Below are 14,946 nucleotides of genomic sequence, written 5' to 3' on the forward strand. Positions count from 1 at the left end.
GGAAACAGGAGAGTAGCAAACGTCAATCCCTCGGCTCTATCCTCAATCCCTGGTGCCTGAAAAACAAAAATACAATGAGTGAGAGTGTGACAGAGAGACAGAGGGAGAGACTTTTTTGAGGAAATACCTGTAAATTGTTATGGAATTTCCAGGAAACAGGAGTCGCACTCTTCAATCCCTGCACTCTATCCTCAATCCCTGGTACCTGAAAAAAAAAAAAAATCAATGTTTCAGAGTGAGGGAGAGAGAGATGGAGAGCGAGAGACTTTTTTTTGTGAAATTACCTGAAAATGAGTGTTGTGGAGTTTCCAGGAAACAGGAGAGTAGCGCACGTCAATCTCTCAGCTCTATCCTCAATCCCAAGGGCCTGTAAAAAAAAAAAAAAAATCAATAAATAAATCAATCGTTTTAAGTGACAGAGGAAAACACCCCACTACAGCACCCCCCCCCCCCTCACTGACAGACCACCATCCCAACACCACACACCCACTCCCCTCACCCCCCACTGCCGCACCCCCCCCCCCACTGACAGACCACCATCCCAACACCACACACCCACTCCCCTCACACCCCACTGCAGCACCCCCCCCCCCACTGACAGACCACCATCCCAACACCACACACCCACTCCCCTCACCCCCCACTGCCGCACCCCCCCCCCCACTGACAGACCACCATCCCAACACCACACACCCACTCCCCTCACACCCCACTGCAGCACCCGCCCCACTGACAGACCACCATCCCAACACCACACACCCACTCCCCTCACACCCCACTGCCGCACCCCCCCCCCACTGACAGACCACCATCCCAACACCACACACCCACTCCCCTCACACCCCACTGCCGCACCCCCCCCCCCCCACTGACAGACCACCATCCCAACACCACACACCCACTCCCCTCACACCCCACTGCCGCACCCCCCCCCCCCACTGACAGACCACCATCCCAACACCACACACCCACTACCCTCACACCCCACTGCAGCACCCCCCCCCCCACTGACAGACCACCATCCCAACACCACACACCCACTACCCTCACACCCCACTGCAGCACCCCCCCCCCCCACTGACAGACCACCATCCCAACACCACACACCCACTCCCCTCACACCCCACTGCCGCACCCCCCCCCCCCCACTGACAGACCACCATCCCAACACCACACACCCACTCCCCTCACACCCCACTGCCGCACCCCCCCCCCCCCCACTGACAGACCACCATCCCAACACCACACACCCACTCCCCTCACACCCCACTGCCGCACCCCCCCCCCCCCACTGACAGACCACCATCCCAACACCACACACCCACTCCCCTCACACCCCACTGCAGCACCCCCCCCACTGACAGACCACCATCCCAACACCACACACCCACTACCCTCACACCCCACTGCAGCACCCCCCCCCCCACTGACAGACCACCATCCCAACACCACACACCCACTCCCCTCACACCCCACTGCCGCACCCCCCCCCCCCACTGACAGACCACCATCCCAACACCACACACCCACTCCCCTCACACCCCACTGCCGCACCCCCCCCCCCCCCCACTGACAGACCACCATCCCAACACCACACACCCACTCCCCTCACACCCCACTGCAGCACCCCCCCCACTGACAGACCACCATCCCAACACCACACACCCACTACCCTCACACCCCACTGCAGCACCCCCCCCCCCCACTGACAGACCACCATCCCAACACCACACACCCACTCCCCTCACACCCCACTGCCGCACCCCCCCCCCCACTGACAGACCACCATCCCAACACCACACACCCACTCCCCTCACACCCCACTGCAGCACCCCCCCCCCCCACTGACAGACCACCATCCCAACACCACACCCACTCCCCTCACACCCCACTGCCGCACCCCCCCCCCCCCACTGACAGACCACCATCCCAACACCACACACCCACTCCCCTCACACCCCACTGCCGCACCCCCCCCCCCCCACTGACAGACCACCATCCCAACACCACACACCCACTCCCCTCACACCCCACTGCAGCACCCCCCCCACTGACAGACCACCATCCCAACACCACACACCCACTACCCTCACACCCCACTGCAGCACCCCCCCCCCCCACTGACAGACCACCATCCCAACACCACACACCCACTCCCCTCACACCCCACTGCCGCACCCCCCCCCCACTGACAGACCACCATCCCAACACCACACACCCACTCCCCTCACACCCCACTGCCGCACCCCCCCCCCACTGACAGACCACCATCCCAACACCACACACCCACTCCCCTCACACCCCACTGACAGACCCCCCACTGACAGACCACCATCCCACTACTACTATAGCACCCCCCCACTGACAGACCACCATCCCACTACCACACACCTGCTCACCTTCACCCTCCTCTCCTCTCTGCCCGCTGTAGCCGTGAAGACATGTATTCCCTTCAGCTCCATCCGCTCAGTCATCAAAGGGTTATGCTGCTGTAACGGCTCGGTGCTCGGCTTGTTTTGCCGAAATATGGCACTTGCGCAGGGGAGACCGATCTTCATGCAACCCTGTGTGTCTCCGATGGAAAGTGATTTTCAAGCCAGATCCGGTGATGATGCTAGGCTCCGCCTAATCGCGTCATTTCCGGTTTTCAAATAACGCGATATTTCGTCCCTAGGCGATTCGCAAGGAGTCATGGGATGCATTACAGTGCTCTCCCAGGGACCCTTGCAATCGCCGAATGACGTCATCGCCGAAGTGTCCGCCATTACAGCGGCAGACAAAAATTGAAAATAAAAGGTATTTACATTGCAAAAAAAAAAAAAATTACTACGATTGGTAAATGTAATAGTAATGCCTGAACTATCTAAAGAAAGTTAAAAAAATGGGTGGAACTCCGCTTTAAGAAGTGTGTTTAAAAAGCAGTGCAAAAAAAATAAAATAAAAATAGTAGTAGTTTGAGTACATTTAAAAGCCTTTCAGTTCTGTCATCAGAGCTCAGTGAAGAGATATGGAGTTCATGGTAGATGTCTTGGAACCTTTGATGTTCACCTAAAATAAGCCACTTTAGTAGCACTTTTCAGTATAAAGTAATAGAATAAAACGACCAAACACAAGAAGCAAAAAGATGTGCAAGAAAAAATAGTGTTTACTCAACACCTATTACACACACATAGAATACTTACACTGTATCTGTAAATTAATAATTTTCATTTGTTAATTATCCTAACGATAAACAACAAACGCCGTGATAATGACTGCATCCTGGGTATTTTATCCTGATATTTTATCAACAGCCTAACTCATTTATCTTTATTGTCATAATATATGTTGATAAAATGGCATGATCATAAAAACTGAACAGATGTAAATTTATATTGAACATTTTTGTTTGATGGCCCTGTTTTTAAAATGGTGTTAGATACTGCATACGGAGCTGCAGGAGGCAGCTACGGAGTCCTTTCGGAGGTCAGACTCGCTTTTTCTGGTTCCAGATGGACCAAGGAAAGGGCTGGCAGCTTCTTCGGCTACATCTCCAGATGGATTAGACAGACGGCGACTCAGGCCTATTCCATTAAAGGTCAGGTTCCTCCTTTCCCTTTCACAGTGCATTCTACTCGGGTGCTGAGTACTTTTTGGGCTTTCCGTCATCAAGCATCAATATCGCAAGTTTGCAAGGTGGCCACTAGGTCGTCGGTGCATACGTTCACAAAATTCTACAAAGGAGATACTTTGGTATCTGTGGATGCTTCTTTTTGCCGCAAGGTTTTGCAGGCTACAGTTTAAGAGCGGCTTATCCCTCTTGAGGGCTGTTTTTACTTTAAATTCTTTTCTTTTCAGATGGGTCTTCAATAAAAAATCAAAAGTATTCAAAAAAGCCGATCTTGGCTTTTTGAAAACTTTGAAGTGCAGAGGAGGGGTTTGGAGGTCTTTTAATCCTAAGATCCCCCTCATAAAAGTGCCTGTCAAAAAAAAAAAAAAAATAATTTTTTAAAGCGACCTGTCTCCGTGTGCCCCCGTGCCAAATAAAATCATACGTAAGTCGCACTCAGAAATGCAAACAATCTTCAAATCGCACTTGCGAAAATCACTGTGATCATTAGAGCGAGAGCAGCAAAAATTCTAGCAAAATAACTCCTCTTAACTCTAAACTGGTAACCATTAAAATGTTTAAAGGGTCATCTATAGAGATTTTTAAGTACTGTAGTTTTTTGCTATTCCACGAGTGGGTGCAGTTTAAAAGCGTAACATGTTGGGTATCTATTTACTCAGCGTAAATCATCTTTCACATTATACAAAAATATTTGGCTAACTTTTTTTAATTCAGTGAAGTGTATTGTTTAAAAAAAAAAATTGCATTTGAAAGACCGCTGCGCAAATACCGCGTGACATAAAATATTGCAACAACCGCCATTTTATTCTCCAGAGTCTCTGCTAAAAAATATATAAATATATAATGTTTGGGGGTTCTAAGTAATTTTCTAGCAAAAAAAAACGATTTTAACTTGTAAGCAACAAATATCAGAAATGGACCTGGTCAAACCTCCTTGCGAAGGGAGCATGCTACTGCTCTCCAAAAAGGCATCAAGTGCTAACTTTACTCTTTTTAAGAGCTTTAGGAATCTTTAGCATGCAACACATTTCCAATTGTATCTGATCTGTTAACATCCCCTGTGACAGTAATAGGCAGTGACAGGTACTCTTTATGGAGGGGTCTGGGGTCTAAATGACCCCCCAAACCCCTTCACTGCACTTAAAAGTATTCAAAGGCCAAAATCTGCATTTCTCTTTCGTTCATTGATGGACACAGCCCCTGATATTCATAGCCATTGGGCTATACTGCCACCTACAGGAGTAGGACACCACTCAGAAAAAAATTCTGGCTACACCCATGGGCAGTCCCTGGACGTATACTCCTTTCTCTGCTATAGCCACTCAGTTTTTTTCTTCCTAGTCAGGAGTAAGGACCTAGTTCCTTGCTGGGATCTTTGCTGCTGGCAAAATTTTTTCGATAGAAAATGTTTTCCTCCTGGATTTTTCCTGTGAGATCCAGAATCAACTGCCAGACTGGGCGACGGGCTGGATTAGCTAGACCCAGTGGTCACCCCAGTCTGGCTAGCGTGCGTGCACAGACCTCAGCCCTGCGCTAGGTCTGCCGTGACATAGCCCCACTGGACAGGGGCTGGCCTTCGAGTTAAACGACCGGCTCTTGGCCCAAATCACAGCATTTCTCCTGGCCAATAGCCCCTCATTTCGAAGGAGAGGGGTTCTGTCTGGAGTGGTGCCCGCCTGGTTCCTGGTATGGTGAGTAGCTGCCCCCCCCTCTCCGCCTGAGGGTTTTGGCGTGAGCTTGGGCCCCTGCCTGGGACATTCGGACACCCGGGTTCCTCTTCTTCCCGCAGGCACCCCCATTTGCAGAGTCCCTCATCCTGCACCCCTCCTTCCACATACACTGGGGCTGTTTGGGTGGTCTGGCCACTTTCCTGGGGTGGGGGCAGGGCGCTGACTGGCGATGGGGTTGGGAGGGGGGGTGCGCCACCGGCAAACGGGCGATTGACTGTGCGAGGGTTGTACCTGATGGGGGCTCCTGCCAGGGACCCCCCTTTCTGCTTGGATCTGTCCTTGAGGCCTGGTCTCCCAATCCTGGGTCCCTGTAATGCCTCGACGTGCCGCAAAGGACCGCCATTTTCTTGTAACCTGTGTGTTCTATACACGGCAGCCATGTTTGTGTAGTCCAACGGCCATTTTTCTGTGCTTTGCCATTGAAAATAGTGGTGGCCAAGACAGCGGAGCCCTGTGGGCGGCGATTACAGTGGTGGGAGCCCCTCCTCATCCCCTGGTGCTGACTCCTGGATCATTTTAGTTCCTGATCGCTGCATGTGTAGTGCAAATTATCCTGGTGGCTGCAGTTGTTTGTCACTGCGGGGGGTGAGTCTGGTGGGATCCTCTCCCTCTCTGCTAAGGATCACTTGGTGCTTTGTGCCTGGCGACTGGGTAATGCTGCCAGCGTGGTGGGGGTTGTCCCTTAGCAGTGTTTTACACTGCTAAGGGACAACCCTGACCCCCTGGACCTCATGGAGTCTTTGGAGCACATTTCCCCACCTGATCCCCTCTCTGAAGCTGCGCGGCCCTCCGGGGCCCAACCATCCATCATGCACTGACTGCAGTCCTCGAGTCCCTTGTGTCCCTCGTGGAAGTAGCTTGCAGGTGATGGGCTAGCAAAAAGTGCCCCCGCTTTCCCCTTCATCATTTGTCTAATCAGACTCTGAATCGGATTCAGCCACCGATGATGTTGGTCACCCTGCTGGATCTGCAACCACGTGCTCTCACACCCTCTCTTTGTCCTGTTTACCATTGTCATTGAAAGTGAAAGTAAAAGAAAATCCTAAATTTTGTCTTTGACATTCGGAACAGTATTAGAGGGAAAATCTTCCAATGCGGACACTAGTTCTGGTGACAGTGGTGAACCCTAGGGATTCCCTAGGAGGATTTTCTCTTCTCTTCTGTTTTGGCTAGGGGGCAGGAAGTGAAGTAAAATATCCCCAATATGGCAAAAAACAAAACAAAAAATATACAGGTTATAACCCCCCCCCCCTACTCTATTTAAAAAAAAAAAAAAGTTTTGCCTTTAGTGACACTTTAGGAAGGTAGATTTTCAAAAGTGTAACTGTAAGAACTAACAAAAAGTTTTAGTACACGTATTATAGGAATATCCTAAAAGGCCTGTATATTAGTGTAACTTTTAATTCAGTTAGTCAAAGCAGAGCTATTAAGACGACTACATTATAGATGTTCAAATGAAAATGATGCAGCAAAGTGAAGAAACGTGTTTGACAGTTTCAAATAGGAATGATGAAAAGCTCTGTCTTTTGACAGAGATATTTGTTAGCACAGTTTGGTGAAGTCAGAGATACTTCCATCATCTGTACGCTTCCACTGAAATCAATAAAGTACATCAGAACCAAGGGAATAAAACAAGTAGGTTTCATAGTCATTTTTGATGTGTACAAGCTTTGAAACAAATTAAACAAGCTGTAGCATGTGGTGTGCACGAAGACATTAGATTAACCCCTTTGGTGCGGAGAGTATACTACTTGGGATTGCACTGCTTTCCATTAGTAATGTTGCAGCCCTCAAGGAGTTAAGACCCAAATATTTACTGGAAGATGAACGTGACCTGAAATTGTGTGATAAGTTAATAGGTTTTGGGATATCTGTCTGTGAGCATTACAGTATATGTTATTTGGAATGACTTGAGTGTTAGAAATGCTAAGGCAACTTTCACCTTACTTGTACAAGGTGATATCTCTTATAATAGCAAGGGAAAGGTTTTCCTCTAGCTATTAACGTATTAAAAATAACATGGCTAGCTTCCTTTGGCTGCCTTTTCTTCATAGTAGTAGTTTGAAAGCAACTAATGCCTACATATTTAAAAAATAAAATACTTATGTATAGTAATATATTGGGGAAACATGGAAATAATTGTCCAGGAAATGAACATTGTCTTGGTATACATGCTTTGCGCTGATAAGCACCTCTGACCAGAGGATTTTTGACAAACTGAGACTTGATTACCAAATCATGCAATTATCTTGACTTATCTTAAAGACCAGTTCCACTTAAATGTGATAGTTCTGTTAAGACGACATTGGTCTTGCCTCAGGGATGTATTTGCCCTTGAAATTTCTGAATTCCTATCAGGTATTTCTGTCTTTTTTTGGCTCTAGGAGGTCAAAGCATGTAGCAGGTTGCCCTGCTGAAAAAATTTCACATGGACACAAATTGCTCATAAATATTCAGATCTTTGTGCCTGATCCAGCTCTGGTGAGGGCATATTAGTCTGGTCCGTGGGAGATTTACTCTTATATCCCAGATACAAGCATTTGGCACTCTCTCATAAATTCAATTCTGCTCTTGTATGTTGAAGCCTGCTGGTTGGTGATGAGATAGACTTCACTATCAGCAGTTTTTTTGCAGCAGCCTAATCTTGCCAATAAATAAAATCTTTAGCTTTTAGCATATTGTGATTCTGTCAAGAGCCATCTCTGCTTCTGGTACTTTTAATTACTATTAAAAGCTAGCTTCTATTTAAGAGAAGTCAGTGCCTGAATAACAAGTTCAATACTTTCAAACATTGGTAGACAGTAATAATAAAAGTAAGTCGCGCTAAAATATTACATATCACCCTTATGACCAGTGACAAAGGTGCTACATATGAGTATAATAACTCATAAATCATGTGTCAATATAATTCAATAGTAGAAGAAACTTGTATAATGTGAGCAACAAGTCCAAAAAGTCCCTGTATAAATAATTCTTGAGTGAATATAAATCTGGGAGAAGACCACTGGCTGTACAAACTTCTTACCAGAATGTATATCATCAAACGCCCAATTCAAAAGGTGTATTTCTTTCACAGCAGGACGAATTGGGAAGCTCCTTAGGACCAGGAAACTCGGCACACTTGGCCCAAATCCATGAAAAATAAAATGACAGGCCCCATAGCATAATACTGTATAAAAAATTAAAGATATACATCCATGTGAAGTTTGATGGTCATAAGGGTGATATGTAATATATTAGCGCGACTTACTTTTATTATTTCTATTTTGTGTTTGTCACACTTTAAGTTGCTGCTCGTTTAGGAGCCTAGCGCGATTAATACCCTTTTTTTCTATACATTGGTAGACAGTGTTTTTTTTTTTTTTTTTATATATGTGCGCTTCCAAATAAATCCTAATTGTAACTTTTTAAACCATAAGGTGCAAATGATCACCAATATATAAACCTAGCTACATAATGAGGTTGAAAAAAAGACACCAGTCCACCCAGTTCAACCTATGATGAGTGTGCATGTGCTGTCAATAGTACATCATATACTCCTTTGTTGTGGTCGTTAAGGTGCTCATCTAATCATTTTTTGAAACTATTGATGCTCCCTGCTGATACCACTGCTTGTGGAAGAGAGTTCCACATCCTTACCGCTCTGATGGTAAAGAACCCTTTATGCAGTTTAAGGTCAAACCTTACATTTTCCAACAATAAACCTCATTTGCCATGTAGATACCCACCTCGTTATTTTGTTCAGGTCTTCTTGTAAGGTTTCCACATCCTGCATAGAAGTTATAGCCCTACTTAGCTTAGTATCGTCTGCAAATATTGAGATTGAGCTGTTTATCCCATCCTCTAGATCGTTTATGTAAAAATTAAACAGGATTGGTCCCAGGGCAGATCCTTGATGGGACTCCACTTTCCACACCAGACCATTCTGAGTACTCCCTATTTATCACCACCTTTTGGACTCACCTCTGAAGCCAGTTTTTAATACAGATACTTACTCTATGGTCCATACAGATGTACTTTAGTTTGCACAGTAAACGTTTGTGGCGAACTGTATCAAATGCCTTTCTAAAATCCAGATACACCACATTTACAGGCCTTCCTTTATCTAGATGGCAGCTCACTTCTTCATAGAAGGTTGATAATTTGGTCTGGCAAGAACGATTCTTCATGAATTCATGTTGACTATTAATCATACCATTTTCATTACTAAAATCTTGTATATAGTCCCTTATCATCCCATCCAATAGCTTACAGACTATTGATGTTAGGCTAACTGGCCTGTAGCTTACAGGGATATATCTCGACCCTTTTTTAAGTATTGGTACCACGTTGGCTTTTCTCCATTCAGTTGGTACAATTCCTGTCAGTAGACTATCCATAAAAATTAGGAACAATGGTCTGGCTGTCACCTGGCTGAGTTCCATAAAGTGGAGTTCCACTCGGTTTTGTGTTTATTAAAAGTTTGCAGCTACAAAAAGTGTATCTGCTGACTTTTAATAAACACACACTCGCCTGTCCCACGATCCAGTGATGTGGCCGCCTGAAGCCTCGCTCCTCTAGCTTTCCTCTTGGCGGCGCCGGCATCTCTAGTGTGGGCACCCAGCTGTGACACCTTGTGGCTTCAAGGTGCGCACTGTGCATGCGCGAGTCTCGCTGCGTGTTGTGAATGGCCAGGCAATCTTCTTGGACCTGTAACGTGTCCCAGAAGATTGCAGGTAGGAAGGGTAACTTCGGCTTGAGCGGAAGTGGGAGTGGGTACCTGTGAAATCTAGGTACCCGCTTCCCCCCCAAAAAACAAATTACATGCCAAATGTGGCATGTCAGGGGGTCAGGAGTATTTAAAGCGGAAGTTCCACTATAAGGACCCTCAGATTTGAGCCATCTGGTCCCGGTGACTTTTCAGTCTAATTCTGAGTCTGTCTTCTGTTAACCATGAGGGTGCATCCTTTGACCTGTTATTAAAATTAACATTACAGTCTAGGTTACGGTTTCTTTTGTGAAGACTAAATTGTCGATTAAAGTTCCGCCATCAATAAAATAAATACTTTACAGATTAATGCAAGACAGTGTCTATTACTGGTGCAGAAAGTGAGCACTTAAAAACTCTTGTGTCTGATTGGGCGGACACATAGCCGTTATATTTCTTAACATTTTCTCAACCTTCTTTCAATCCCTTACTGAGACATTCTGTCACTGTCTTATTTTAACAAAAATAGGACATCTAAATCACTTTACTAAGCAATAATTTGTATGCATGCTGTAAAAACAATCTCAATTTCTTTTTACAGAATTTATGAAAACACACATTGATGAGCCCATGTCCCATTTTTTTATGTACTTAACAGCTGCAGGATGTTTAATTTATTCCTACATGTTTCATGGGCTTATTTTCAAATATGCTTAAGTGTTCTCAGTTCAGTTTTAATATAAGGCATTATGTGATTAAGTGAATTAGGGTGTTATATAAAACAGTGCATGCTCTTGCTTTGTTTTCACCATAGTGTTACTAAACCTAGGATCCTGCATTCACTATATTTGGTCTCCCACAGTACACAACATAGAAATGCAATTATTTTGCTAAATATAAACTGCTAAATACCTTTTCTCATCAGCTGTCCATAGTCTTGTGACTTATGAGTTTTTGGTTAAAGCATTTTCATTCTTCTCTGACTGTCTTATGAGGCTGCAGGACCCCTGACCCTCTGTCTGGGCCGTGCTGATTGGCCCTGTGCTGATCACATGCACCCTCCAATGAAAAAACAAACTTTCTAGCAATACACACCAAACTAAGCATGTACAGAGTGGCTCCAAAGGTTCTGTCTTATCTGGAGAGGGATTGGGGCCTGTTGAAGAAGGGGAGGATCAGAGAAGACAGGATCAAACATCCTTTCTACACAATGCAGAGGGTTACATAGTTACATAGTCCATCCAGTTCAACCTGTGATGCGTGTGCGTGTTTGCTGTTAACCGTACATTGTATACCCCAGTATGCTGTGGTCTTTAAGGTGCCCGTCTAATCATTTTTTGAAACTATCGATGCTCCCTGCTGATACGACTGCCTGTGGAAGCGAATTCCACATCCTTACTGCTCTGACAGTGAAGAACCCCTTACGTATTTTAAGGTTAAACCGTTTTTCCTCTAGTTTTAGTGAGTGGCCACGTGTCTTATTGTATTCCCTTTCTCTAAAAAGTTTGTTCCTTATGCTAGGGTCGCCAGTACAGTATTTGTACATTGATATCATATCCCCCCCTCAATCGCCTCTTCTCCAGAGAGAATATGTTCAGTGCTTGTAGTCTTTCCTCATAGCCGATGCCCTCCATTCCCCTAATTATTTTTGTTGCCCTTCTCTGGACTCTCTCCAGTTCCAGCACATCCTTCCTGAGGACCGGTGCGCAAAACTGGATAGCATACTCCAGATGTGGTCGGACCAGAGTCTTGTAGAGTGGGAGAATAATCTCTTTATTTCTGGAATGAATCCCCTTTTTTATACATGACAGTATTCTGTTGGCTTTGCTTGCAGCAGATTGGCATTGCATGCCACTGCCAAGCCTGTTGTCCACTAGGACCCCCAGATCCTTTTCCATCTTAGATTCACCCAGAGGTTTCCCCCCTAGTGAGTAACTTGCTTCCGTTTTTCTGACGCCCAAGCGCATTACTTTACATTTTTCAACATTAAACCTCATCTGCCATGTAGTTGCCAATCCCATTATTTTGTTCAGGTCCGCTTGTAAGGTTTCCACATCCTGCATAGAAGATATTAGCATGCTTAGTTTAGTATCATCCGCAAATACTGAGATTGTACTAGATATCCCCTCCTCTAGATCATTTATGAATAAATTAAACAGGATTGGTCCCAGGATAGAACCCCACTTTCCACACCCGCCCAATCCGAGTACTCCCCATTTATCACCACCCTCTGGACTCTCCCCTGGAGCCAGTTCTCTATCCAGGTACTCACCCTATGGTCCATACCTACATTCCTTAGTTTATACAGTAAGTGTTTGTGGGGAATGGTGTCAAAGGCCTTTGCAAAGTCCAGATACACCACATCCACAGGCTTACCTTTATCTAGGTGGCAGCTCACTTCATCGTAGAAGGTTAATAGATTGGTTTGGCAAGAACGATTTTTCATGAATCCATGCGGATTACTACTAATAATACCGTTTTCATTACTAAAGTCTTGTATGTGGTCCCTTAGCATCCCCTCCAAAATCTTGCAGACTACTGATGTTAGGCTGACTTGCCTATAGTTACCCGGGATATATCTCTGCCCTTTTTAAAATATTGGTACCACGTTGGCTTTTTTCCAATGAGCTGGCACCATACCCATCTGTAGACTATCCTTAAAGATCAAGAGTAATGGTCTGGCAATCACCTGGCTGAGCTCTTTAAGAACCCTCGGGTGCAAGCCATCCGGTCCCGGGGATTTATTTATGTTAAGTTTCTCTAGTTTGGTTCCAAGTCTATCTTCTGTTAGCCAATCTTCTGTTAGCCATGGCAGTACTTCCTGAGGTGTATTATTTATTTTAGCATTCCAAGCTGGGTTAGTGTAGCCCCCCGATTCTTTTGTGAAGACTGAAGAGAAGAAATTATTTAACACTTTCGCCTTCTCTCTGTCCTTGTGGCTAGATTTCCTTTTTTGTCTTTTATGGGGCCAGTGTGTTCTTGCTTCGCTTTCTTACTGTTTATATACTTAAAGAATTTCTTGGGGTTCTTTTTACTCTCTTCCGCTATATGTCTCTCGTGTTCTATTTTAGCCGCCTTGATTTCGCCTTTACATTTCTTATTACACTCTTTGTAATGCTTGAATGCTGCCAATGACCCCTCAGCCTTGTATTTTTTAAAGGCCTTTTCTTTAGTATTAATATGCATTTTTATGTTGGAGTTTAGCCATCCAGGGTTCAGTTTTTCTCTTTTAAATGTATTTCCCTTTGGAATGCACTGGCCAATCCCTTTGTTTAGTATGCTCTTGAAGCACTCCCATTTCTCCTCCGTGTTCTTTGTTCCCAGGGTTCTATCCCATTTGATATTTTCTAGCAGCGAGCGCAGTTTTGGGAAATTGGCTCTTTTGAATTTCAATGTCCTTATTTTACTCTTGTGTTTCCTATTACTATAATTAATACTGAAACTAATTGACCTATGGTCACTGTTTCCTAAGTTGCCCTGTATTTCTATATCCGTGAGCAGGTCTGTATTGTTGGTAATCAGTAGGTCAAGTACCACATTGTTTCTTGTCGGTGTGTTCACCATCTGACCCATAAAATTGTCCTGCAAAACATTTAGGAACTGCCGAGCCTTGGCTGAATGCGCGGTTCCTTCTGCCCAGTCTATATCTGGATAATTAAAATACCCCATTATAATGACATTTCCCATCTTTGCTGCCAATCCTGTCTGTAAAAGGAGGTCCGCCTCCCCCTCCTCCCTCTGGGGGGCCTATAGCATACGCCCAATATTACCTTCCCTATAGTGCCTTCCCTTTTAAGTTCTACCCGTAGGGATTCTGCCTCGTCCACAGCTCCATTATTAATATCATCCCTCATATTTACCTGTACACTGTTCTTAATATACAGACATACCCCTCCCCTTTTTTACCTTCTCTATCTCTGCGATAAAGGGAATACCCCTGAATGGTCGCCATCTAATCATGAGAGTTGTCGAACCAAGTCTCTGTTATACCCACAAAATCTAAGTCCTCCTCAAACATCAGCAGCTCCAGCTCTCCCATCTTGTTGGCCAGGCTTCTGGCATTGGTATACAAACCTTGTAATTTTGACCGGTTGCATTCCATATCCTTATTTGATGTTGTTTTTAGGCTGCTCTTGTGATTTTTCCCCATTCCCACCTTGGATTTAGGAACTCTGAACACTGTACCATTAATGTTCCCATTTGTGCCCTCTGAATCTTGCTCCCCGTTGGCTAATTCTACATCTGTACCCTCCCCCCCCATCACCTAGTTTAAAAGCCCCTCTAACTTTTTGGCCATCCTCTCACCCAGTATGGTTAACCCCTTAGGTTCCACAGAAAGCATAAAAAGCATGCTTTACTGCATATACACACTGATTTTACTGTTGTGGGTTTAGTAACACTTTAAAGCTGAAGTTTAACCTAAAAAAAAAAACCCTTACAGCTTTAGTCACATTATTTACCTTTATTGAAGTATCTACCACATTGTGCAAGTAGCTGGATCCTGCAGGTATGCCTGATCTCTTTCTGGCTCTGAACTTCTGCTGCTGTGATGGTTGACCACTTAAAGGAGTTGTAAAGGCAGAAGGTTTTTTTATCTTAATGCATTCTATGCATTAGGATAAAAAGCCTTCTGTGTGCAGCAGCCTCCCCAGCACCCCCTAATACTTGTGCTCCATCTCTGTCTAGCGATGTCCATGAATCCTATCAGCCGTCCGGAATACTCCCTTTTGATTGGCTGAGAGACAGCCGCGGCACCATTGGCTCCCACGGCTGTCAATCAAAGTCAGTTAGCTAGTCAGGAGAAAGAGAGGACAGGGCCGAATGGCAGCTTGGTGTCTGAATGGACACACAGAGTTGCAGCTCGGGTCAGGTGCCCTCATAGCAAGCTGCTTGCTTTAGGGGCACTCGATAGGAGGGAG

At 45.4% G+C, this 14,946-nt stretch overlaps 2 protein-coding genes across 2 annotated transcripts in view; both read left to right on the plus strand.

Moving 5' to 3' along the window:
- Window positions 1–14,946, plus strand: part of TBC1D22A (TBC1 domain family member 22A) — an 860,932-nt gene that overhangs the window by 164,268 nt on the left and 681,718 nt on the right. The window lies entirely within an intron of this gene.
- The window catches only part of LOC309554569 (uncharacterized protein), a gene marked incomplete at both ends in the record, with an annotated part of 80,275 nt that overhangs the window by 64,912 nt on the left and 417 nt on the right, over window positions 1–14,946 (plus strand). The window lies entirely within an intron of this gene.

Source organism: Pelophylax lessonae (assembly GCF_965119305.1).
Source record: "Pelophylax lessonae genome assembly, chromosome: 4".
Lineage (NCBI taxonomy): Eukaryota > Metazoa > Chordata > Amphibia > Anura > Ranidae > Pelophylax > Pelophylax lessonae.